Source organism: Ipomoea nil, unplaced genomic scaffold, assembly GCF_001879475.1.
Source record: "Ipomoea nil cultivar Tokyo-kokei standard unplaced genomic scaffold, Asagao_1.1 scaffold3030, whole genome shotgun sequence".
Taxonomy (NCBI): domain Eukaryota; kingdom Viridiplantae; phylum Streptophyta; class Magnoliopsida; order Solanales; family Convolvulaceae; genus Ipomoea; species Ipomoea nil.
Window position 1 is genome coordinate 364,311 of NW_017619458.1, and position 21,660 is coordinate 385,970.

The following is a 21,660-nucleotide window of genomic DNA, read 5'->3' on the forward strand; positions in this document are numbered from 1 at the left end:
AACAATCCTATCCCCCGGCGAATGGTTTTTGAGTGGTTGGGTTCACTATATCCCGGCGAATCGTTTTTTACCTCAACCCAAGTGGTTAGGTTCACTATCTGAATGGTTTTTGAGTGGTTGGGTTCACTATCTCCAGGCGAATCATTTTTGACCTCAATCCAAGTGGTTAGGTTCACTATCTTAGTTAAGGAAAGTATACACTAGAGTTAATGCTGAACCATGAGTGGTTGGGTTCACTATCTCCCGGCGAATCGTTTTTGACCTCAATCCAAGTGGTTAGGTTCACTATCTTAGTTAAGGAAAGTATACACTAGAGTTAATGTTGAACCATTAATTAGTTAAATAGTAAATCGACTTCACTAGGGATCAAACCCAGAATCTCTGGTTTCGTAGACAAGCGCCTTATCCATTGGGCCATGATTTCCTTAGCCATTATGTAGTGTTAATTGCAATTACTTATAAAATTGGAAATGATTTGTATTAACTCGTTGGAAAAGAGGTCGGCGCAAGACACTCTTACAATCCATGGGAGAAAAATGGTTTTCAACCTCAGCCCAAGTGGACTAGAATTAATGCTAAACCATTAATTAGTTAAACAGTAAATTGACCTCACTGGGGATTGAACCTAGAATCTCTAGTTTCGTAGACCAGTGCCTTATCCATTGGGCCATGAAATCCTTAGCCATTATGTACTTTTAATTGAAATTAATTATAACACTGAAAATGATTTGTATTAATCGCCTTATCCATTGGGCCCTGAAGTCCTTAGCCATTATCTACTTTTAATTGCAATTAATTATAACATTGGAAATGATTTGTATTAACTCGTTGAAAAAGAGATCGGCGCAAGACACACTTACAATCCATGGGAGAAAAATGGTATTCAACCTCAACCCAAGTGGTTAGGTTCACTATCTTAGTTAATGCTGCAGTAAATTGACTTCACTGGGGATCGAACCCAAAATCTCTGGTTTCGTAGACCAACGCCTTATCCATTGGGCCATTAAGTCCTTAGCCATTATGTACCTTTAATTGCAATTAATTATAATATTGGAAAAGATTTGTATTAACCGCCTTATCCATTGGGCCCTGAAGTCCTTAGTCATTATGTACTTTTAATTGCAATTAATTAACTCGTTGAAAAACAGATCTGCAAGACACTCTAACAATCCACGGGAGAAGCGATCGGCGAATGGATGGGTTCACTATCATAGTTAAGGAAAGTATAGACTAGAGTTAATGCTGAACCATTAATTAGTTAAACAATAAGCCGACTTCACTAGGGATCGAACCCAAAATCTCTGGTTCGTAGACCAGCGCCTTATCCATTGGGCCATAAAGTCCTTAGCCATTATGTACATTTAATAGTAATTAATTATAACATTGGAAATGTGAAAAACAGGTCGGCAAGACACTCTAACAATCCACAGGAGCAGTGATCGGCGAATGGTTTTCGACCTCAATCCAACCCAAGTGGTTGGGTTCACTATCTCCCGGCGAATGGTTTTTGAGTGGTTGGGTTCACTATCTCCCGGCGAATGGTTTTTGACCTCAACCCAAGTGGTTAGGTTCACTATCTTAGTTAAGGAAAGTATAAACTAGAGTTAATGCTGAACCATTAATTAGTTAAACAATAAATCGACTTCATTGGGGATCGAATCCTGATTCTCTGGTTTCGTAGACCAGCGCCTTATCCATTGGGCCATAAAGTCCTTAGCCATTATGTACATTTAATTGCAATTAATTATAACATTCGAAATGATTTGTATTAACTCGTTGAAAAACAGGTCGGCAAGACACTCTAACAATCCACGGGAGAAGCGATCGGCGGCGAATGGTTTTCGACCTCAATCCAACCCAAGTGGTTGGGTTCACTATTTCCCGGTGAATGGTTTTTACCTCGACCCAAGTGGTTAGGTTCACTATCTTAGTTAAAGAAAGTATAGACTAGAGTTAATGCTAAACCATTAATTAGTTAAATAGTAAATCGACTTCACTGTGGATCGAACCTAGAATCTCTGGTTTCGTAGACAAGCGCCTTATCCATTGGGCCATGAAGTCCTTAGCCATTATGTAGTTTTAATTGCAATTACTCATAACCTTGGAATTGATTTGTATTAACTCGTTGAAAAAGAGATCGGCGCAAGACACACTTACAATCCATGGGAGAAAAATGGTATTCAACCTCAACCCAAGTGGTTAGGTTCACTATCTTAGTTAATGCTGAACCATTAATTAGTTAAACAGTCAATTGACTTCACTGGGGATCGAACCCAGAATCTCTGGTTTCGTAGACCAGCGCCTTATCCATTGGGCCATGAAGCCCTTAGCCATTATGTACCTTTAATTGCAATTAATTATAACATTGTAAATGATTGTATTAACCGCCTTATCCATTGGGCCCTGAAGTCCTTAGCCATTATGTACTTTTAATTGCAATTAATTATAACATTAGAAATGTTTTTGTATTAACTCGTTGAAAAAGAGGACGGAAGACACTCTAACAATCCCATGGGAGAAGCGATCAGCGAATGGTTTTTGACCTCAACCCAACCCAAGTGGTTGGGTTCACTATCTCCCGGCGAATGGTTTTTGACCTCAACCCAAGTGGTTAGGTTCACTATCTTAGTTAAGGAAAGTACAATAAATCGACTTCACTGGGGATCGAACCCAGAATCTCTGGTTTCGTAGACCAGCGCCTTATCCATGGGGCTATAAAGTCCTTAGCCATTATGTGCATTTAATTGCAATTAATTATAACATTGGAAATGATTTGTATTAACTCGTTGAAAAACAGGTCGGCAAGACACTCTAACAATCCCGTCCAATCCACGGGAGAAGCGATCGGCGAATGGTTTTCGACCTCAATCCAAGCCAAGTGGTTGGGTTCACTATCTCCCGGCGAATGGTTTTTTAGTGGTTGGGTTCACTATCTCCCGGCGAATGGTTTTTGACCTCAACCCAAGTGGTTAGGTGCACTATCTTAGTTAAGGAAAGTATAGATTAGAGTTAATGCTTAACCATTAATTAGTTAAACAATAAATCGACTTCACTGGGGATCGAACCCAGAATCTCTGGTTTCGTAGACCAGCGCCTTATCCATTGGGCCATAAAGTCCATAGCCATTATGTACATTTAATTGCAATTAATTATAACATTGGAAATGGTTTGTATTAACTCGTTGAAAAACAGGTCGGCAAGACACTCTAACAATCCACGGGAGAAGCGATCGGCGAATGGTTTTCGACCTCAATCCAAGTCAAGTGGTTGGGTTCACTATTTCCCGGTGAATGGTTTTTGACCTCAACCAAAGTGGTTAGGTTCACTATCTTAGTTAAAGAAAGTATAGACTTGAGTTAATGCTGAACCATTAATTAATAAAATAGTAAATCGACTTCACTAGGGATCGAACCTAGAATCTCTGGTTTCGTAGACAAGCGCCTTATCCATTGGGCCATGAAGTCCTTAGCCATTATGTAGTTTTAATTGCAATTACTCATAACATTGGAAATGATTTGTATTAACTTGTTGAAAAAGAGATCGGCGCAAGACACACTTACAATCCATGGGAGCAAAATGGTATTCAACCTCAACCCAAGTGGTTAAGTTCACTATCTTAGTTAATGCTGAACCATTAATTAGTTAAACAGTAAATTGACTTCACTGGGGATTGAACCCAGAATCTCTGGTTTCGTAGACTAGCGCCTTATCCATTGGGCCATGAAGTCTTTAGCCATTATGTACCTTTAATTGCAATTAATTATAACATTGGAAATGATTTGTATTAACCGCCTTATCCATTGGGCCCTGAAGTCCTTAGCCATTATGTACTTTTAATTGCAATTAATTATAACATTAGAAATGTTTTTGTATTAACTCGTTGAAAAAGAGGACGGAAGACACTCTAACAATCCCATGGGAGAAGCGATCAGCGAATGGTTTTTGACCTCAACCCAACCCAAGTGGTTGGGTTCACTATCTCCCGGCGAATGGTTTTTGACCTCAACCCAAGTGGTTAGGTTCACTATCTTAGTTAAGGAAAGTATAGACTAGAGTTAATGCTGAACCATTAATTAGTTAAACAATAAGCCGACTTCACTGGGGATCGAACCCAAAATCTCTGATTTCGTAGACCAGCGCCTTATCCATTGGGCCATAAAGTCCGTAGCCGTTATGTACATTTAATTGTAATTAATTATAACGTTGGAAATGATTTGTATTAACTTGTTGAAAAACAGGTCGGCATAACACTCTAACAATCCAGGGGAGAAGCGATCGGCGAATGGTTTTCGACCTCAATCTAACCCAAGTGGTTGGGTTCACTATCTCCCGGCGAATAGTTTTTTAGTGGTTGGGTTCACTATCTCCCGGCGAATGGTTTTTGACCTCAACCGAAGTGGTTAGGTGCAATATCTTAGTTAAGGAAAGATATACAATAAATCGACTTCACTGGGGATCGAACCCAGAATCTCTGGTTTCGTAGACCAGCGCCTTATCCATGGGGCTATAAAGTCCTTAGCCATTATGTGCATTTAATTGCAATTAATTATAACATTGGAAATGATTTGTATTAACTCGTTGAAAAACAGGTCGGCAAGACACTCTAACAATCCCGTCCAATCCACGGGAGAAGCGATCGGCGAATGGTTTTCGACCTCAATCCAAGCCAAGTGGTTGGGTTCACTATCTCCCGGCGAATGGTTTTTTAGTGGTTGGGTTCACTATCTCCCGGCGAATGGTTTTTGACCTCAACCCAAGTGGTTAGGTGCACTATCTTAGTTAAGGAAAGTATAGATTAGAGTTAATGCTTAACCATTAATTAGTTAAATGGTAAATCGACTTCACTGGGGATCGAACCCAGAATCTCTGGTTTCGTAGACCAGCGCCTTATCCATTGGGCCATAAAGTCCATAGCCATTATGTACATTTAATTGCAATTAATTATAACATTGGAAATGGTTTGTATTAACTCGTTGAAAAACAGGTCGGCAAGACACTCTAACAATCCACGGGAGAAGCGATCAGCGAATGGTTTTCGACCTCAATCCAAGTCAAGTGGTTGGGTTCACTATTTCCCGGCGAATGGTTTTTGACCTCAACCAAAGTGGTTAGGTTCACTATCTTAGTTAAAGAAAGTATAGACTTGAGTTAATGCTGAACCATTAATTAATAAAACAGTAAATCAACTTCACTAGGGATCGAACCTAGAATCTCTGGTTTCGTAGACAAGCGCCTTATCCATTGGGCCATGAAGTCCTTAGCCATTATGTAGTTTTAATTGCAATTACTCATAACATTGGAAATGATTTGTATTAACTTGTAGAAAAAGAGATCGGCGCAAGACACACTTACAATCCATGGGAGCAAAATGGTATTCAACCTCAACCCAAGTGGTTAAGTTCACTATCTTAGTTAATGCTGAACCATTAATTAATTAAACAGTAAATTGACTTCACTGGGGATTGAACCCAGAATCTCTGGTTTCGTAGACTAGCGCCTTATCCATTGGGCCATGAAGTCTTTAACCATTATGTACCTTTAATTGCAATTAATTATAACATTGGAAATGATTTGTATTAACCGCCTTATCCATTGAGCCCTGAAGTCCTTAGCCATATTATAACATTAGAAATGATTTGTATTAACTCGGTTAAAAAGAGGTCGGCAAGACACTCTAACAATCTCATGGGAGAAGCGATCGGCGAATGGTTTTCGACCTCAACCCAACCGCTTGGGTTCACTATCTCCCGACGAATGGTTTTTGACCTCAACCCAAGTGGTTAGGTTCACTATCTAAGTTAAGGAAAGTATAGACTAGAGTTAATGCTGAACCATTAATTAGTTAAACAATAAGCCGACTTCACTGGGGATCGAAACCAGAATCTCTGGTTCCGTAGACTAGCGCCTTATCCATTGGGCCATAAAGTCCTTAGCCATTATGTACATTTAATTGCAATTAATTATAACATTGGAAATGATTTGTATTAACTCGATGAAAAACAGATCGGCAAGACACTCTAAAAATCCACGGGAGAAGCGATCGGCGAATGGTTTTCGACCTTAATCCAACCCAAGTGGTTGGGTTCACTCTCTCCCGGCGAATGGTTTTTTAGTGGTTGGGTTCACTATCTCCCGAAGAATGGTTTTTGACCTCAACCCAAGTGGTTAGGTTCACTATCTTAGTTAAAGAAAGTATAGACTTGAGTTAATGCTGAACCTTTAATTAGTTAAATAGTAAATCGACTTCACTGGGGATGAAACCCAGAATCTCTGGTTTCATAAACAAGCGCCTTATCCATTGGGCCATGAAGTCCTTAGCCATTATGTAGTTTTAATTGCAATTACTTATAACATTGGAAATGATTTGTATTAACTCGTATAAAAAGAGGTCGGCGCAAGACACACTTACAATCCATGGGAGAAAAATGGTTTTCAACCTCAACCGAAATGGTTAGGTTCACTATCTTAGGTAAGGAAAGTATAGACTAGAGTTAATACTGAACCATTAATTAGTTAAATAGTAAATCAACTTCACTGGGGATCGAACCTAAAATCTATGATTTCGTAGACAAGCACCTTATCCATTGGGCCATGATGTCCTTAGGCATTATGTACATTTAATTGCAATTAATTATAACATTGGAAATGATTTGTATTAACTCGTTGAAAAACAGGTCGGCAAGAACACTCTAACAATCCACGGGAGAAGCGATCGGCGAATGGTTTTCGACCTCAATCCAACCCAAGTGGTTGGGTTCACTATTTCCCGGTGAATGATTTTTTACCTCGACCCAAGTGGTTAGGTTCACTATCTTAGTTAAAGAATGTATAGACTAGAGTTAATGCTGAACCATTAATTAGTTAAATAGTAAATCGACTTCACTGTGGATCGAATCTAGAATCTCTGGTTTCGTAGACAAGCGCCTTATCCATTGGGCCATGAAGTCCTTAGCCATTATGTAGTTTTAATTGCAATTACTCATAACCTTGGAATTGATTTGTATTAACTCGTTGAAAAAGAGATCGGCGCAAGACACACTTACAATCCATGGGAGAAAAATGGTATTCAACCTCAACCCAAGTGGTTAGGTTCACTATCTTAGTTAATGCTAAACCATTAATTCGTTAAACAGTCAATTGACTTCAATAGGGATCGAACCCAGAATCTTTGGTTTCGTAGACCAACGCCTTATCCATTGGGCCATGAAGTCCTTAGCCATTATGTACCTTTAATTGCAATTAATTATAACATTGGAAATAATTTGTATTAACCGCCTTATCCAGTGGGCCCTGAAGTCCTTAGCCATTATGTACTTTTAATTGCAATTAATTATAACATTTGAAATGATTTGTATTAACTCGTTAAAAAAGAGGTCGGCAAGACACTCTAACAATCCCATTGGAGAAGCGATCGGCGAATGGTTTTCGACCTCAACCCAATCCAAGTGGTTGGGTTCACTATCTCCCAGCGAATGGTATTTGACCTCAACCCAAGTGGTTAGGTTCACTATCTTAGTTAAGGAAAGTATAGACTAGAGTTAATGCTGAACCATTAATTAGTTAAACAATAAGCCGACTTCACTGGGGATCGAACCCAAAATCTCTGATTTCGTAGACCAGCGCCTTATCCATTGGGCCATAAAGTCCTTAGCCATTATGTACATTTAATTGTAATTAATTATAACGTTGGAAATGATTTGTATTAACTTGTTTAAAAACAGGTCGGCAAGACACTCTAACAATCCAGGGGAGAAGCGATCGGCGAATGGTTTTCGACCTCAATCTAACCCAAGTGGTTGGGTTCACTATCTCCCGGCGAATAGTTTTTTAGTGGTTGGGTTCACTATCTCCCGGCGAATAGTTTTTGATCTCAACCCAAGTGGTTAGGTGCAAAATCTTAGTTAAGGAAAGTACAATAAATCGACTTCACTTGGGATCGAACCCAGAATCTCTGATTTCGTAGACCAGCGCCTTATCCATGGGGCTATAAAGTCCTTAGCCATTATGTGCATTTAATTGCAATTAATTATAACATTGGAAATGATTTGTATTAACTCGTTGAAAAACAGGTCGGCAAGACACTCTAACAATCTCGTCCAATCCACGGGAGAAGCAATCGGCGAATGGTTTTCGACCTCAATCCAAGCCAAGTGGTTGGGTTCACTATCTCCCGGCAAATGGTTTTTTAGTGGTTGGGTTCACTATCTCCCGGCGAATGGTTTTTGACCCCATTAATTAGTTAAAGCATAAATCGACTTCACTGGGGATCGAACCCAGAATCTCTGGTTTCGTAGACCAGCGCCTTATCCATTAGGCCACAAAGTCCTTAGCCATTATGTACATTTAATTGCTATTAATTATAACATTGGAAATGGTTTGTATTAACTCGTTGAAAAACAGGTCGGCAAGACACTCTAACAATCCACGGGAGAAGCGATCGGCGAATGGTTTTCGACCTCAATCCAACCCAAGTGGTTGGGTTCACTATTTCCCGGCGAATGGTTTTTGACCTCAACCAAAGTGGTTAGGTTCACTATCTTAGTAAAAGAAAGTATAGACTTGAGTTAATGCTGAACCATTAATTAGTTAAATAGTAAATCGACTTCACTAGGGATCGAACCTAAAATCTCTAGTTTCGTAGACAAGCGCCTTATCCATTGGGCCATGAAGTCCTTAGCCATTATGTAGTTTTAATTGCAATTACTCATAACATTGGAAATGATTTGTATTAACTTGTTGAAAAAGAGATCGGCGCAAGACACACTTACAATCCATGGGAGCAAAATGGTATTCAACCTCAACCCAAGTGGTTAAGTTCACTATCTTAGTTAATGCTGAACCATTAATTAGTTAAACAGTAAATTGACTTCACTGGGGATTGAACCCAGAATCTCTGGTTTCGTAGACCAGCGCCTTATCCATTGGGCCATGAAGTCTTTAGCCATTATGTACCTTTAATTGCAATTAATTATAACATTGGAAATGATTTGTATTAACCGCCTTATCCATTGGGCCCTGAAGTCCTTAGCCATATTATAACATTAGAAATGATTTGTATTAACTCGGTTAAAAAGAGGTCGGCAAGACACTCTAACAATCTCATGGGAGAAGCGATCGGCGAATGGTTTTCGACCTCAACCCAACCGCTTGGGTTCACTATCTCCCGACGAATGGTTTTTGACCTCAACCCAAGTGGTTAGGTTCACTATCTAAGTTAAGGAAAGTATAGACTAGAGTTAATGCTGAACCATTAATTAGTTAAACAATAAGCCGACTTCACTGGGGATCGAAACCAGAATCTCTGGTTCCGTAGACTAGCGCCTTATCCATTGGGCCATAAAGTCCTTAGCCATTATGTACATTTAATTGCAATTAATTATAACATTGGAAATGATTTGTATTAACTCGATGAAAAACAGATCGGCAAGACACTCTAAAAATCCACGGGAGAAGCGATCGGCGAATGGTTTTCGACCTTAATCCAACCCAAGTGGTTGGGTTCACTCTCTCCCGGCGAATGGTTTTTTAGTGGTTGGGTTCACTATCTCCCGAAGAATGGTTTTTGACCTCAACCCAAGTGGTTAGGTTCACAATCTTAGTTAAAGAAAGTATAGACTTGAGTTAATGCTGAACCTTTAATTAGTTAAATAGTAAATCGACTTCACTGGGGATGAAACCCAGAATCTCTGGTTTCATAGACAAGCGCCTTATCCATTGGGCCATGAAGTCCTTAGCCATTATGTAGTTTTAATTGCAATTACTTATAACATTGGAAATGATTTGTATTAACTCGTTGAAAAAGAGGTCGGCGCAAGACACACTTACAATCCATGGGAGAAAAATGGTTTTCAACCTCAACCGAAGTGGTTAGGTTCACTATCTTAGGTAAGGAAAGTATAGACTAGAGTTAATACTGAACCATTAATTAGTTAAATAGTAAATCAACTTCACTGGGGATCGAACCTAAAATCTATGATTTCATAGACAAGCACCTTATCCATTGGGCCATGATATCCTTAGGCATTATGTACATTTAATTGCAATTAATTATAACATTGGAAATGATTTGTATTAACTCGTTGAAAAACAGGTCGGCAAGAACACTCTAACAATCCACGGGAGAAGCGATCGGCGAATGGTTTTCGACCTCAATCCAACCCAAGTGGTTGGGTTCACTATTTCCCGGTGAATGATTTTTTACCTCGACCCAAGTGGTTAGGTTCACTATCTTAGTTAAAGAATGTATAGACTAGAGTTAATGCTGAACCATTAATTAGTTAAATAGTAAATCGACTTCACTGTGGATCGAATCTAGAATCTCTGGTTTCGTAGACAAGCGCCTTATCCATTGGGCCATGAAGTCCTTAGCCATTATGTAGTTTTAATTGCAATTACTCATAACCTTGGAATTGATTTGTATTAACTTGTTGAAAAAGAGATCGGCCCAAGACACACTTACAATCCATGGGAGAAAAATGGTATTCAACCTCAACCCAAGTGGTTAGGTTCACTATCTTAGTTAATGCTAAACCATTAATTAGTTAAACAGTCAATTGACTTCAATAGGGATCGAACCCAGAATCTTTGGTTTCGTAGACCAACGCCTTATCCATTGGGCCATGAAGTCCTTAGCCATTATGTACCTTTAATTGCAATTAATTATAACATTGGAAATAATTTGTATTAACCGCCTTATCCAGTGGGCCCTGAAGTCCTTAGCCATTATGTACTTTTAATTGCAATTAATTATAACATTAGAAATGATTTGTATTAACTCGTTAAAAAAGAGGTCGGCAAGACACTCTAACAATCCCATTGGAGAAGCGATCGGTGAATGGTTTTCGACCTCAACCCAACCCAAGTGGTTGGGTTCACTATCTCCCAGCGAATGGTATTTGACCTCAACCCAAGTGGTTAGGTGCACTATCTTAGTTAAGGAACGTATAGACTAGAGTTAATGCTGAACCATTAATTAGTTAAACAATAAGCCGACTTCACTGGGGATCGAACCCAAAATCTCTGATTTCGTAGACCAGCGCCTTATCCATTGGGCCATAAAGTCCTTAGCCATTATGTACATTTAATTGTAATTAATTATAACGTTGGAAATGATTTGTATTAACTTGTTGAAAAACAGGTCGGCAAGACACTCTAACAATCCAGGGGAGAAGCGATCGGCGAATGGTTTTCGACCTCAATCTAACCCAAGTGGTTGGGTTCACTATCTCCCGGCGAATAGTTTTTTAGTGGTTGGGTTCACTATCTCCCGGCGAATGGTTTTTGATCTCAACCCAAGTGGTTAGGTGCAAAATCTTAGTTAAGCAAAGTACAATAAATCGACTGCACTGGGGATCGAACCCAGAATCTCTGGTTTCGTAGACCAGCGCCTTATCCATGGGGCTATAAAGTCCTTAGCCATTATGTGCATTTAATTGCAATTAATTATAACATTGGAAATGATTTGTATTAACTCGTTGAAAAACAAGTCGGCAAGACACTCTAACAATCCCGTCCAATCCACGGGAGAAGCGATCGGCGAATGGTTTTCGACCTCAATCCAAGCCAAGTGGTTGGGTTCACTATCTCCCGGCGAATGGTTTTTTAGTGGTTGGGTTCACTATCTCCCGGCGAATGGTTTTTGACCTCAACCCAAGTGGTTAGGTGCACTATCTTAGTTAAGGAAAGTATAGATTAGAGTTAATGCTTAACCATTAATTAGTTAAAGCATAAATCGACTTCACTGGGGATCGAACCCAAAATCTCTGGTTTCGTAGACTAGCGCCTTATCCATTGGGCCACAAAGTCCTTAGCCATTATGTACATTTAATTGCAATTAATTATAACATTGGAAATGGTTTGTATTAACTCGTTGAAAAACAGGTCGGCAAGACACTCTAACAATCCACGGGAGAAGCGATCGGCGAATGGTTTTCGACCTCAATCCAACCCAAGTGGTTGGGTTCACTATTTCCCGGCGAATGGTTTTTGACCTCAACCAAAGTGGTTAGGTTCACTATCTTAGTAAAAGAAAGTATAGACTTGAGTTTATGCTGAACCATTAATTAGTTAAATAGTAAATCGACTTCACTAGGGATCGAACCTAAAATCTCTGGTTTCGTAGACAAGCGCCTTATCCATTGGGCCATGAAGTCCTTAGCCATTATGTAGTTTTAATTGCAATTACTCATAACATTGGAAATGATTTGTATTAACTTGTTGAAAAAGAGATCGGCGCAAGACACACTTACAATCCATGGGAGCAAAATGGTATTCAACCTCAACCCAAGTGGTTAAGTTCACTATCTTAGTTAATGCTGAACCATTAATTAGTTAAACAGTAAATTGACTTCACTAGGGATAGAACCCAGAATCTCTGGTTTCGTAGACCAGCGCCTTATCCATTGGGCCATGAAGTCTTTAGCCATTATGTACCTTTAATTGCAATTAATTATAACATTGGAAATGATTTGTATTAACCGCCTTATCCATTGGGCCCTGAAGTCCTTAGCCATATTATAACATTAGAAATGATTTGTATTAACTCGGTTAAAAAGAGGTCGGCAAGACACTCTAACAATCTCATGGGAGAAGCGATCGGCGAATGGTTTTCGACCTCAACCCAACCGCTTGGGTTCACTATCTCCCGACGAATGGTTTTTGACCTCAACCCAAGTGGTTAGGTTCACTATCTAAGTTAAGGAAAGTATAGACTAGAGTTAATGCTGAACCATTAATTAGTTAAACAATAAGCCGACTTCACTGGGGATCGAAACCAGAATCTCTGGTTCCGTAGACTAGCGCCTTATCCATTGGGCCATAAAGTCCTTAGCCATTATGTACATTTAATTGCAATTAATTATAACATTGGAAATGATTTGTATTAACTCGATGAAAAACAGATCGGCAAGACACTCTAAAAATCCACGGGAGAAGCGATCGGCGAATGGTTTTCGACCTTAATCCAACCCAAGTGGTTGGGTTCACTATCTCCCGGCGAATGGTTTTTTAGTGGTTGGGTTCACTATCTCCCGAAGAATGGTTTTTTACCTCAACCCAAGTGGTTAGGTTCACTATCTTAGTTAAAGAAAGTATAGACTTGAGTTAATGCTGAACCTTTAATTAGTTAAATAGTAAATCGACTTCACGGGGATGAAACCCAGAATCTCTGGTTTCATAGACAAGCGCCTTATCCATTGGGCCATGAAGTCCTTAGCCATTATGTAGTTTTAATTGCAATTACTTATAACATTGGAAATGATTTGTATTAACTCGTTGAAAAAGAGGTCGGCGCAAGACACACTTACAATCCATGGGAGAAAAATGGTTTTCAACCTCAACCGAAGTGGTTAGGTTCACTATCTTAGGTAAGGAAAGTATAGACTAGAGTTAATACTGAACCATTAATTAGTTAAATAGTAAATCAACTTCACTGGGGATCGAACCTAAAATCAATGATTTCATAGACAAGCGCCTTATCCATTGGGCCATGATGTCCTTAGGCATTATGTACATTTAATTGCAATTAATTATAACATTGGAAATGATTTGTATTAACTCGTTGAAAAACAGGTCGGCAAGACACTCTAACAATCCACGGGAGAAGCGATCGGCGAATGGTTTTCGACCTCAATCCAACCCAAGTGGTTGGGTTCACTATTTCCCGGTGAATGGTTTTTTACCTCGACCCAAGTGGTTAGGTTCACTATCTTAGTTAAAGAATGTATAGACTAGAGTTAATGCTGAACCATTAATTAGTTAAATAGTAAATCGACTTCACTGTGGATCGAACCTAGAATCTCTGGTTTCGTAGATAAGCGCCTTATCCATTGGGCCATGAAGTCCTTAGCCATTATGTAGTTTTAATTGCAATTACTCATAACCTTGGAATTGATTTGTATTAACTCGTTGAAAAAGAAATCGGCGCAAGACACACTTACAATCCATGGGAGAAAAATGGTATTCAACCTCAACCCAAGTGGTTAGGTTCACTATCTTAGTTAATGCAAAACCATTAATTAGTTAAACAGTCAATTGACTTCACTAGGGATCGAACCCAGAATCTTTGGTTTCGTAGACCAACGCCTTATCCATTGGGCCATGAAGTCCTTAGCCATTATGTACCTTTAATTGCAATTAATTATAACATTGGAAATAATTTGTATTCACCGCCTTATCCATTGGGCCCTGAAGTCCTTAGCCATTATGTACTTTTAATTGCAATTAATTATAACATTAGAAGTGATTTGTATTAACTCGTTAAAAAAGAGGTCGGCAAGACACTCTAACAATCCCATTGGAGAAGCGATCGGTGAATGGTTTTCGACCTCAACCCAACCCAAGTGGTTGGGTTCACTATCTCCCAGCGAATGGTATTTGACCTCAACCCAAGTGGTTAGGTTCACTATCTTAGTTAAGAAAAGTATAGACTAGAGTTAATGCTGAACCATTAATTAGTTAAACAATAAGCAGACTTCACTGGGGATCGAACCCAGAATCTCTGGTTTCGTAGACCAGCGCCTTATTCATTGGGCCATAAAGTCCTTAGACATTATGTACATTTAATTGTAATTAATTATAACATTGGAAATGATTTGTATTAACTCGTTGAAAAACAGGTCGGCAAGACACTCTAACAATCCACGGGAGAAGCGATCGGCGAATGGTTTTCGACCTCAATCCAACCCAAGTGGTTTGGTTCACTATCTCCCCGCAAATGGTTTTTGAGTGGTTGGGTTCACTATCTCCCGGCGAATGGTTTTTTACCTCAACCCAAGTGGTTAGGTTCACTATCTTAGTTAAGGAAATATCGAACCTAGGATCTCTGGTTTCGTAGACCAGCGCCTTATCCATTGGACCATAAAGTCCTTAGACATTATGTACATTTAATTGCAATTAATTATAACACTGGAAATAATTTGTATTAACTCGTTGAAAAACAGATCGGCAAGACAGTCTAACAATCCACGGGAGAAGCGATCGGCGAATGGTTGGTTTTCGACCTCAATCCAACCCAAGTGGATGGGTTCACTATCTCCCGGCGAATGGTTTTTTAGTGGTTGGGTTCACTATCTCCCGAAGAATGGTTTTTGACCTCAACCTAAGTGGTTAAGTTCACTATCTTAGTTAAAGACCTCAACCTAAGTGGTTAAGTTCATTATCTTAGTTAAAGAAAGTATAGACTTGAGTTAATGCTGAACCTTTAATTAGTTAAATAGTAAATTGACTTCACTGAGGATCAAACCCAGAATCTCTGGTTTCATAGACAAGCGCCTTATCCATTGGGCCATGAAGTCCATAGCCATTATGTAGTTTTAATTGCAATTACTTATAACATTGGAAATGATTTGTATTAACTCGTTGAAAAAGAGGTCGGCGCAAGACACACTTACAACCCATGGGAGAAAAAATGGTTTTCAACCTCAACCCAAGTGGATATGTTCACTATCTTCACTATCTTAGTTAAGGAAAGTATAGACTAGAGTTAATGCTGAACCATTAATTAGTTAAAAAGTAAATCGACTTCACTGGGGATCGAACCTAAAATCTATGGTTTCATAGACAAGCGCCTTATCCATTGGGCCATGATGTCCTAAGCCATTATGTAGTTTTAATTGCAATTACTCATAACATTGGCAATGATTTGTATTAACTCGTTGAAAAAGAGATCGGCGCAAGACACACTTACAATTCATGGGAGAAAAATGGTATTCAACCTCAACCCAAGTGGTTAGGTTCACTATCTTAGTTAATGCTGAACCATTAATTAGTTAAACAATAAATTGACTTCACTGGGGATCGAACCCAGAATCTCTGGTTTCATAGACCAGCGCCTTATCCATTGGGCCATGAAGCCCTTAGCCATTATGTACCTTTAATTGCAATTAATTATAACATTGTAAATGATTGTATTAACCGCCTTATCCATTGGGCCCTGAAGTCCTTAGCCATTATGTACTTTTAATTGCAATTAATTATAACATTAGAAATGTTTTTGTATTAACTCGTTGAAAAAGAGGACGGCCAGACACTCTAACAATCCCATGGGAGAAGCGATCAGCGAATGGTTTTTGACCTCAACCCAACCCAAGTGGTTGGGTTCACTATCTCCCGGCGAATGGTTTTTGACCTCAACCCAAGTGGTTAGGTTCACTATCTTAGTCAAGTGGTTAGGTTCACTATCTTAGTTAAGGAAAGTATAGACTAGAGTTAATGCTGAACCATTAATTAGTTAAACAATAAGCCGACTTCACTGGGGATCGAACCCAAAATCTCTGATTTCGTAGACCAGCGCCTTATCCATTGGGCCATAAAGTCCTTAGCCATTATGTACATTTAATTGTAATTAATTATAACGTTGGAAATGATTTGTATTAACTTGTTGAAAAACAGGTCGGCAAGACACTCTAACAATCCAGGGGAGAAGCGATCGGCGAATGGTTTTCGACCTCAACCTAACCCAAGTGGTTGGGTTCACTATCTCTAACCCAAGTGGTTGGGTTCACTATCTCCCGGCGAATAGTTTTTTAGTGGTTGGGTTCACTATCTCCCGGCGAATGGTTTTTGACCTCAACCCAAGTGGTTAGGTGCAATATCTTAGTTAAGGAAAGTACAATAAATCGACTTCACTGGGGATCGAACCCAGTATCTCTGGTTTCGTAGACCAGCGCCTTATCCATTGGGCTATAAAGTCCTTAGCCATTATGTGCATTTAATTGCAATTAATTATAACATTGAAAATGATTTGTATTAACTCGTTGAAAAACAGGTCGGCAAGACACTCTAACAATCCACGGGAGAAGCGATCGGCGAATGGTTTTCGACCTCAATCCAACCCAAGTGGTTGGGTTCACTATTTCCCGGCGAATGGTTTTTGACCTCAACCCAAGTGGTTAGGTTCACTATCTTAGTTAAAGAAAGTATAGACTTGAGTTAATGCTGAACCATTAATTAGTTAAATAGTAAATCGACTTCACTAGGGATCGAACTTAGAATCTCTGGTTTCGTAGACAAGCGCCTTATCCATTGCGCCATGAAGTCCTTAGCCATTATGTAGTTTTAATTGCAATTACTCATAACATTGGAAATGATTTGTATTAACTTGTTGAAAAAGAGATCGGCGCAAGACACACTTACAATCCATGGGAGCAAAATGGTATTCAACCTCAACCCAAGTGGTTAAGTTCACTATCTTAGTTAATGCTGAACCATTAATTAGTTAAACTGTAAATTGACTTCACTGGGGATTAAACCCATAATCTCTGGTTTCGTAGACCAGCGCCTTATCCATTGGGCCATGAAGTCTTTAGCCATTATGTACCTTTAATTGCAATTAATTATAACATTGGAAATGATTTGTATTAACCGCCTTATCCATTGGGCCCTGAAGTCCTTAGCCATATTATAACATTAGAAATGATTTGTATTAACTTGGTTAAAAAGAGGTCGGCAAGACACTCTAACAATCTCATGGGAGAAGCGATCGGCGAATGGTTTTCGACCTCAACCCAACCGCTTGGGTTCACTATCTCCCGACGAATGGTTTTTGACCTCAACCCAAGTGGTTAGGTTCACTATCTTAGTTAAGGAAAGTATAGACTAGAGTTAATGCTGAACCATTAATTAGTTAAACAATAAGCCGACTTCACTGGGGATCGAAACCAGAATCTCTGATTCCGTAGACTAGCGCCTTATCCATTGGGCCATAAAGTCCTTAGCCATTATGTACATTTAATTGCAATTAATTATAACATTGGAAATGATTTGTATTAACTCGATGAAAAACAGATCGGCAAGACACTCTAAAAATCCACGGGAGAAGCGATCGGCGAATGGTTTTCGACCTTAATCCAACCCAAGTGGTTGGGTTCACTATCTCCCAGCGAATGGTTTTTTAGTGGTTGGGTTCACTATCTCCCGAAAAATGGTTTTTGACCTCAACCCAAGTGGTTAGGTTCACTATCTTAGTTAAAGAAAGTATAGACTTGAGTTAATGCTGAACCTTTAATTAGTTAAATAGTAAATCGACTTCACTGGGGATGAAACCCAGAATCTCTTGTTTCATAGACAAGCTCCTTATCCATTGGGCCATGAAGTCCTTAGCCATTATGTAGTTTTAATTGCAATTACTTATAACATTGGAAATGATTTGTATTAACTCGTTGAAAAAGAGGTCGGCGCAAGACACACTTACAATCCATGGGAGAAAAATGGTTTTCAACCTCAACCGAAGTGGTTAGGTTCACTATCTTAGGTAAGGAAAGTATAGACTAGAGTTAATACTGAACCATTAATTAGTTAAATAGTAAATCAACTTCACTGGGGATCGAACCTAAAATCTATGATTTCGTAGACAAGCGCCTTATCCATTGGGCCATGATGTCCTTCAGCATTATGTAGTTTAAATTGAAATTACTCATAACATTGGAAATGATTTGTATTAACTCGTTGAAAAAGAGATCGGCGCAAGACACACTTACAATCAATGGGAGAAAAATGGTATTCAACCTCCACCCAAGTGGTTAGGTTCGCTATCTTAGTTAATGCTGAACCATTATTTAGTTAAACAATAAATTGACTTCACTGGGGATCGAACCCAAAATCTCTGGTTTTGTAGACTAGCGCCTTATCCATTGGGCCATGAAGTCCTTAGCCATTATGTACATTTAATTGTAATTAATTATAACATTGGAAATGATTTTTATTAACTCGTTGAAAAACAGGTCGGCAAGACACTCTAACAATCCACGGGAGAAGCGATCGGCGAAAAATTTTCGACCTCAATCCAACCCAAGTGGTTGGGTTCACTATCTCCCGGCGAATGGTTTTTGAGTGGTTGGGTTCAATATCTCCCGGCGAATGGTTTTTGACCACAACCCAAGTGGTTAGATGCACTATATTAGTTAAGGTAAGTATAGACTAGATTAATGCGGAACCATTAATTAGTTAAACAATAAATCGACTTCACTGGGGATCGAACCCAGGATCTCTGGTTTCGTAGACCAGCGCCTTATCCATTGGGCCATAAAGTCCTTAGCCATTATGTACATTTAATTGCAATTAATTATAACATTGGAAATGATTTGTATTAACTCGTTGAAAAACAAGTCGGCAAGACACTCTAACAATCCACGGGAGAAGCGATCGGCGAATGGTTTTCGACCTCAATCCAACCCAAGTGGTTGGGTTCACTATTTCCCGGCGAATGGTTTTTGACCTCAACCCAAGTGTTTAGGTTCACTATCTTATTTAAAGAAAGTATAGACTAGAGTTAATGCTGAACCATTTATTAGTTAAATAGTCAATCGACTTCACTGGGGATCGAACCTAGAATCTCTGGTTTCGTAGACAAGCGCCTTATCCATTGGGCCATGAAGTACTTAGCCATTATGTAGTTTTAATTGCAATTACTCATAACATTGGAAATGATTTGTATTAACTTGTTGAAAAAGAGATTGGCGCAAGACACACTTACAATCCAAGGGAGAAATATGGTATTCAACCTCAACCCAAGTGGTTAGGTTCACTATCTTAGTTAATGCTGAACCATTAATTAGTTAAACAGTAAATTGACTTCACTGGGGATCGAACCCAGAATCTCTGGTTTCGTAGACTAGCGCCTTATCCATTGGGTCATGAAGTCCTTAGCCATTATGTACCTTTAATTACAATTAATTATAACATTGGAAATGATTTGTATTAGGTTAAAGTACCTAAGAGGTCCCTGTACTATAGCGTTTTGTTCAATTTAGTCCTTATACTTTTATTTTGTTCAATTTAGTCCCTGTACTTTTAAAAGTAGTGCAATTAAGGACAATAGTTAACGATGTTAATATTATCGTTAACATAGGTTACGTGGCACTGATGATATTTATATTCCTACTCATATATTACATTATAAATATTTAAAATCTATCATTTTTACCACCAATATATTAAATTAGTATGTCCAAAATAAATAATTACGACCATGTTCGTAATGAGATTTAGACAATTGTCCTTAGTTTTACCACTTTTTAAAGTAGAGGGACTAAATTGAACAGAATAAAGGTACAAGGACTAAATTGAACAAAACACTATAGTACAGGGACTTCATAGGTACTTTGACCTTTGTATTAACCGCCTTATCCATTGGGCCCTGAAGTCTTTAGCCATTATGTACTTTTAATTGCAATTAATTATAACAATTGAAATGATTTGTATTAACTCGTTGAAAAAGAGGTCGGCAAGACACTCTAACAATCCCATGGGAGAAGCGATCGGTGAATGGTTTTCAACCTCAACCCAACCCAAGTGGTTGGGTTCACTATTTCCCGGCGAATGGTTTTTAACCTCAACCCAAGTGGTTAGGTTCACTATCTTAGTTAAAGAAAGTATAGATTAGAGTTAATGTTGAACCATTAATTAGTTAAATAGTCAATCCACTTCACTGGGGATCGAACCTAGAATCTCTAGTTTCGTAGACAAGCGCGTTATCCATTAAGCCATGAAGTCCTTAGCTATTATGTAGTTTTAATTACAATTACTCATAACATTGGAAATGATTTGTATTAACTTGTTGAAAAAGAGATCGGCGCAAGACACACTTACAATCCAAGGGAGAAATATAGTATTCAACCTCAACCCAAGTGGTTAGGTTCACTATCTTAGTTAATGCTGAACCATTAATTAGTTAAACAGTAAATTGACTTCACTGGGAATCAAACCCAGAATCTCTGGTTTCGTAGACCAACGCCTTATCCATTGGGCCATGAAGTCCTTAGCCATTATGTACCTTTAATTACAATTAATTATAACATTGGAAATGATTTGTATTAACCGCCTTATCCATTGGGCCCTGAAGTCTTTAGCCATTATGTACTTTTAATTGCAATTAATTATAACATTAGAAATGATTTGTATTAACTCGTTGAAAAAGAGGTCGGCAAGACACTCTAACAATCCCATGGGAGAAGCGATCGGCGAATGGTTTTCAACCTCAACCCAACCCAAGTGGTTGGGTTCACTATCTCCCGGCGAATGGTTTTTGACCTCAACCCAAGTGGTTAGGTTCACTATCTTAGTTAAGGAAAGTATAGACTAGAGTTAATGCTGAACCATTAATTAGTTAAACAATAAGCCGACTTCACTGGTGATTGAACCCAGAATCTCTGATTTCGTAGACCAGCGCCTTATCCATTGGGCCATAAAATCCTTAGCCATTATGTACATTTAATTGTAATTAATTATAACATTGGAAATGATTTGTATTAACTCGTTGAAAAACAGGTCGGCAAGACACTCTAACAATCCACGGGAGATGGGATCGGCGATTGGTTTTCGACGTAAATCCAACCCAAGTGGTTGGGTTCACTATCTCCCGGCGAATGTTTTTTACCTCAACCCAAGTGGTTAGGTTCACAATCTTAGTTTAGGAAAGTATAGACTAGAGTTAATGCTAAACCATTAATTATTTAAACAATAAATCGACTTCACTGGGGATCGAACCCAGAATCTCTGGTTTCGTAGACTAGCGCCTTATCCATTGGGCCATAAAGTCCTTAGCCATTATGTACATTTAATTGCAATTAATTATAACATTGGAAATGATTTGTATTAACTCGTTGAAAAACAGATCGGCAAGTCACTCTAACAATCCACGGGAGAAGCGATCGGCGAATGGTT

The 21,660-nt window shown here is 38.9% G+C and overlaps 37 non-coding genes across 37 annotated transcripts; all 37 read right to left on the minus strand.

Moving 5' to 3' along the window:
* Positions 1-937: 937 nt before the first annotated feature.
* Positions 938-1,010, minus strand: TRNAR-ACG. Its single transcript has one exon. It is a non-coding gene; the product is annotated as a tRNA-Arg (tRNA).
* Positions 1,011-2,252: 1,242 nt separating this feature from the next.
* On the minus strand, positions 2,253-2,325 carry TRNAR-ACG. Its single transcript has one exon. It is a non-coding gene; the product is annotated as a tRNA-Arg (tRNA).
* Positions 2,326-2,649: 324 nt separating this feature from the next.
* On the minus strand, positions 2,650-2,722 carry TRNAR-ACG. Its single transcript has one exon. It is a non-coding gene; the product is annotated as a tRNA-Arg (tRNA).
* Positions 2,723-3,044: 322 nt separating this feature from the next.
* Positions 3,045-3,117, minus strand: TRNAR-ACG. Its single transcript has one exon. It is a non-coding gene; the product is annotated as a tRNA-Arg (tRNA).
* A 274-nt stretch (positions 3,118-3,391) lies between these two features.
* TRNAR-ACG lies at positions 3,392-3,464 on the minus strand. Its single transcript has one exon. It is a non-coding gene; the product is annotated as a tRNA-Arg (tRNA).
* A 191-nt stretch (positions 3,465-3,655) lies between these two features.
* TRNAR-ACG lies at positions 3,656-3,728 on the minus strand. Its single transcript has one exon. It is a non-coding gene; the product is annotated as a tRNA-Arg (tRNA).
* Positions 3,729-4,090: 362 nt separating this feature from the next.
* Positions 4,091-4,163, minus strand: TRNAR-ACG. Its single transcript has one exon. It is a non-coding gene; the product is annotated as a tRNA-Arg (tRNA).
* Positions 4,164-4,441: 278 nt separating this feature from the next.
* On the minus strand, positions 4,442-4,514 carry TRNAR-ACG. The gene has a single exon. It is a non-coding gene; the product is annotated as a tRNA-Arg (tRNA).
* A 322-nt stretch (positions 4,515-4,836) lies between these two features.
* On the minus strand, positions 4,837-4,909 carry TRNAR-ACG. The gene has a single exon. It is a non-coding gene; the product is annotated as a tRNA-Arg (tRNA).
* A 274-nt stretch (positions 4,910-5,183) lies between these two features.
* On the minus strand, positions 5,184-5,256 carry TRNAR-ACG. The gene has a single exon. It is a non-coding gene; the product is annotated as a tRNA-Arg (tRNA).
* A 191-nt stretch (positions 5,257-5,447) lies between these two features.
* TRNAR-ACG lies at positions 5,448-5,520 on the minus strand. Its single transcript has one exon. It is a non-coding gene; the product is annotated as a tRNA-Arg (tRNA).
* Positions 5,521-5,855: 335 nt separating this feature from the next.
* Positions 5,856-5,928, minus strand: TRNAR-ACG. Its single transcript has one exon. It is a non-coding gene; the product is annotated as a tRNA-Arg (tRNA).
* A 1,210-nt stretch (positions 5,929-7,138) lies between these two features.
* On the minus strand, positions 7,139-7,211 carry TRNAR-ACG. The gene has a single exon. It is a non-coding gene; the product is annotated as a tRNA-Arg (tRNA).
* Positions 7,212-7,573: 362 nt separating this feature from the next.
* On the minus strand, positions 7,574-7,646 carry TRNAR-ACG. Its single transcript has one exon. It is a non-coding gene; the product is annotated as a tRNA-Arg (tRNA).
* Positions 7,647-8,252: 606 nt separating this feature from the next.
* On the minus strand, positions 8,253-8,325 carry TRNAR-ACG. Its single transcript has one exon. It is a non-coding gene; the product is annotated as a tRNA-Arg (tRNA).
* Positions 8,326-8,599: 274 nt separating this feature from the next.
* Positions 8,600-8,672, minus strand: TRNAR-ACG. The gene has a single exon. It is a non-coding gene; the product is annotated as a tRNA-Arg (tRNA).
* A 191-nt stretch (positions 8,673-8,863) lies between these two features.
* On the minus strand, positions 8,864-8,936 carry TRNAR-ACG. Its single transcript has one exon. It is a non-coding gene; the product is annotated as a tRNA-Arg (tRNA).
* A 335-nt stretch (positions 8,937-9,271) lies between these two features.
* TRNAR-ACG lies at positions 9,272-9,344 on the minus strand. Its single transcript has one exon. It is a non-coding gene; the product is annotated as a tRNA-Arg (tRNA).
* A 1,210-nt stretch (positions 9,345-10,554) lies between these two features.
* Positions 10,555-10,627, minus strand: TRNAR-ACG. The gene has a single exon. It is a non-coding gene; the product is annotated as a tRNA-Arg (tRNA).
* Positions 10,628-10,989: 362 nt separating this feature from the next.
* On the minus strand, positions 10,990-11,062 carry TRNAR-ACG. The gene has a single exon. It is a non-coding gene; the product is annotated as a tRNA-Arg (tRNA).
* Positions 11,063-11,337: 275 nt separating this feature from the next.
* On the minus strand, positions 11,338-11,410 carry TRNAR-ACG. Its single transcript has one exon. It is a non-coding gene; the product is annotated as a tRNA-Arg (tRNA).
* Positions 11,411-11,732: 322 nt separating this feature from the next.
* TRNAR-ACG lies at positions 11,733-11,805 on the minus strand. Its single transcript has one exon. It is a non-coding gene; the product is annotated as a tRNA-Arg (tRNA).
* Positions 11,806-12,079: 274 nt separating this feature from the next.
* On the minus strand, positions 12,080-12,152 carry TRNAR-ACG. Its single transcript has one exon. It is a non-coding gene; the product is annotated as a tRNA-Arg (tRNA).
* A 191-nt stretch (positions 12,153-12,343) lies between these two features.
* On the minus strand, positions 12,344-12,416 carry TRNAR-ACG. Its single transcript has one exon. It is a non-coding gene; the product is annotated as a tRNA-Arg (tRNA).
* A 335-nt stretch (positions 12,417-12,751) lies between these two features.
* On the minus strand, positions 12,752-12,824 carry TRNAR-ACG. Its single transcript has one exon. It is a non-coding gene; the product is annotated as a tRNA-Arg (tRNA).
* Positions 12,825-14,032: 1,208 nt separating this feature from the next.
* On the minus strand, positions 14,033-14,105 carry TRNAR-ACG. The gene has a single exon. It is a non-coding gene; the product is annotated as a tRNA-Arg (tRNA).
* Positions 14,106-14,467: 362 nt separating this feature from the next.
* TRNAR-ACG lies at positions 14,468-14,540 on the minus strand. The gene has a single exon. It is a non-coding gene; the product is annotated as a tRNA-Arg (tRNA).
* Positions 14,541-15,220: 680 nt separating this feature from the next.
* Positions 15,221-15,293, minus strand: TRNAH-AUG. The gene has a single exon. It is a non-coding gene; the product is annotated as a tRNA-His (tRNA).
* Positions 15,294-15,780: 487 nt separating this feature from the next.
* On the minus strand, positions 15,781-15,853 carry TRNAH-AUG. The gene has a single exon. It is a non-coding gene; the product is annotated as a tRNA-His (tRNA).
* Positions 15,854-16,241: 388 nt separating this feature from the next.
* On the minus strand, positions 16,242-16,314 carry TRNAR-ACG. The gene has a single exon. It is a non-coding gene; the product is annotated as a tRNA-Arg (tRNA).
* A 303-nt stretch (positions 16,315-16,617) lies between these two features.
* TRNAR-ACG lies at positions 16,618-16,690 on the minus strand. The gene has a single exon. It is a non-coding gene; the product is annotated as a tRNA-Arg (tRNA).
* Positions 16,691-17,228: 538 nt separating this feature from the next.
* Positions 17,229-17,301, minus strand: TRNAR-ACG. Its single transcript has one exon. It is a non-coding gene; the product is annotated as a tRNA-Arg (tRNA).
* Positions 17,302-18,571: 1,270 nt separating this feature from the next.
* Positions 18,572-18,644, minus strand: TRNAC-ACA. The gene has a single exon. It is a non-coding gene; the product is annotated as a tRNA-Cys (tRNA).
* Positions 18,645-18,955: 311 nt separating this feature from the next.
* Positions 18,956-19,028, minus strand: TRNAR-ACG. The gene has a single exon. It is a non-coding gene; the product is annotated as a tRNA-Arg (tRNA).
* Positions 19,029-19,566: 538 nt separating this feature from the next.
* Positions 19,567-19,639, minus strand: TRNAR-ACG. The gene has a single exon. It is a non-coding gene; the product is annotated as a tRNA-Arg (tRNA).
* A 1,042-nt stretch (positions 19,640-20,681) lies between these two features.
* TRNAR-ACG lies at positions 20,682-20,754 on the minus strand. Its single transcript has one exon. It is a non-coding gene; the product is annotated as a tRNA-Arg (tRNA).
* Positions 20,755-21,462: 708 nt separating this feature from the next.
* On the minus strand, positions 21,463-21,535 carry TRNAR-ACG. The gene has a single exon. It is a non-coding gene; the product is annotated as a tRNA-Arg (tRNA).
* Positions 21,536-21,660: the final 125 nt, after the last annotated feature.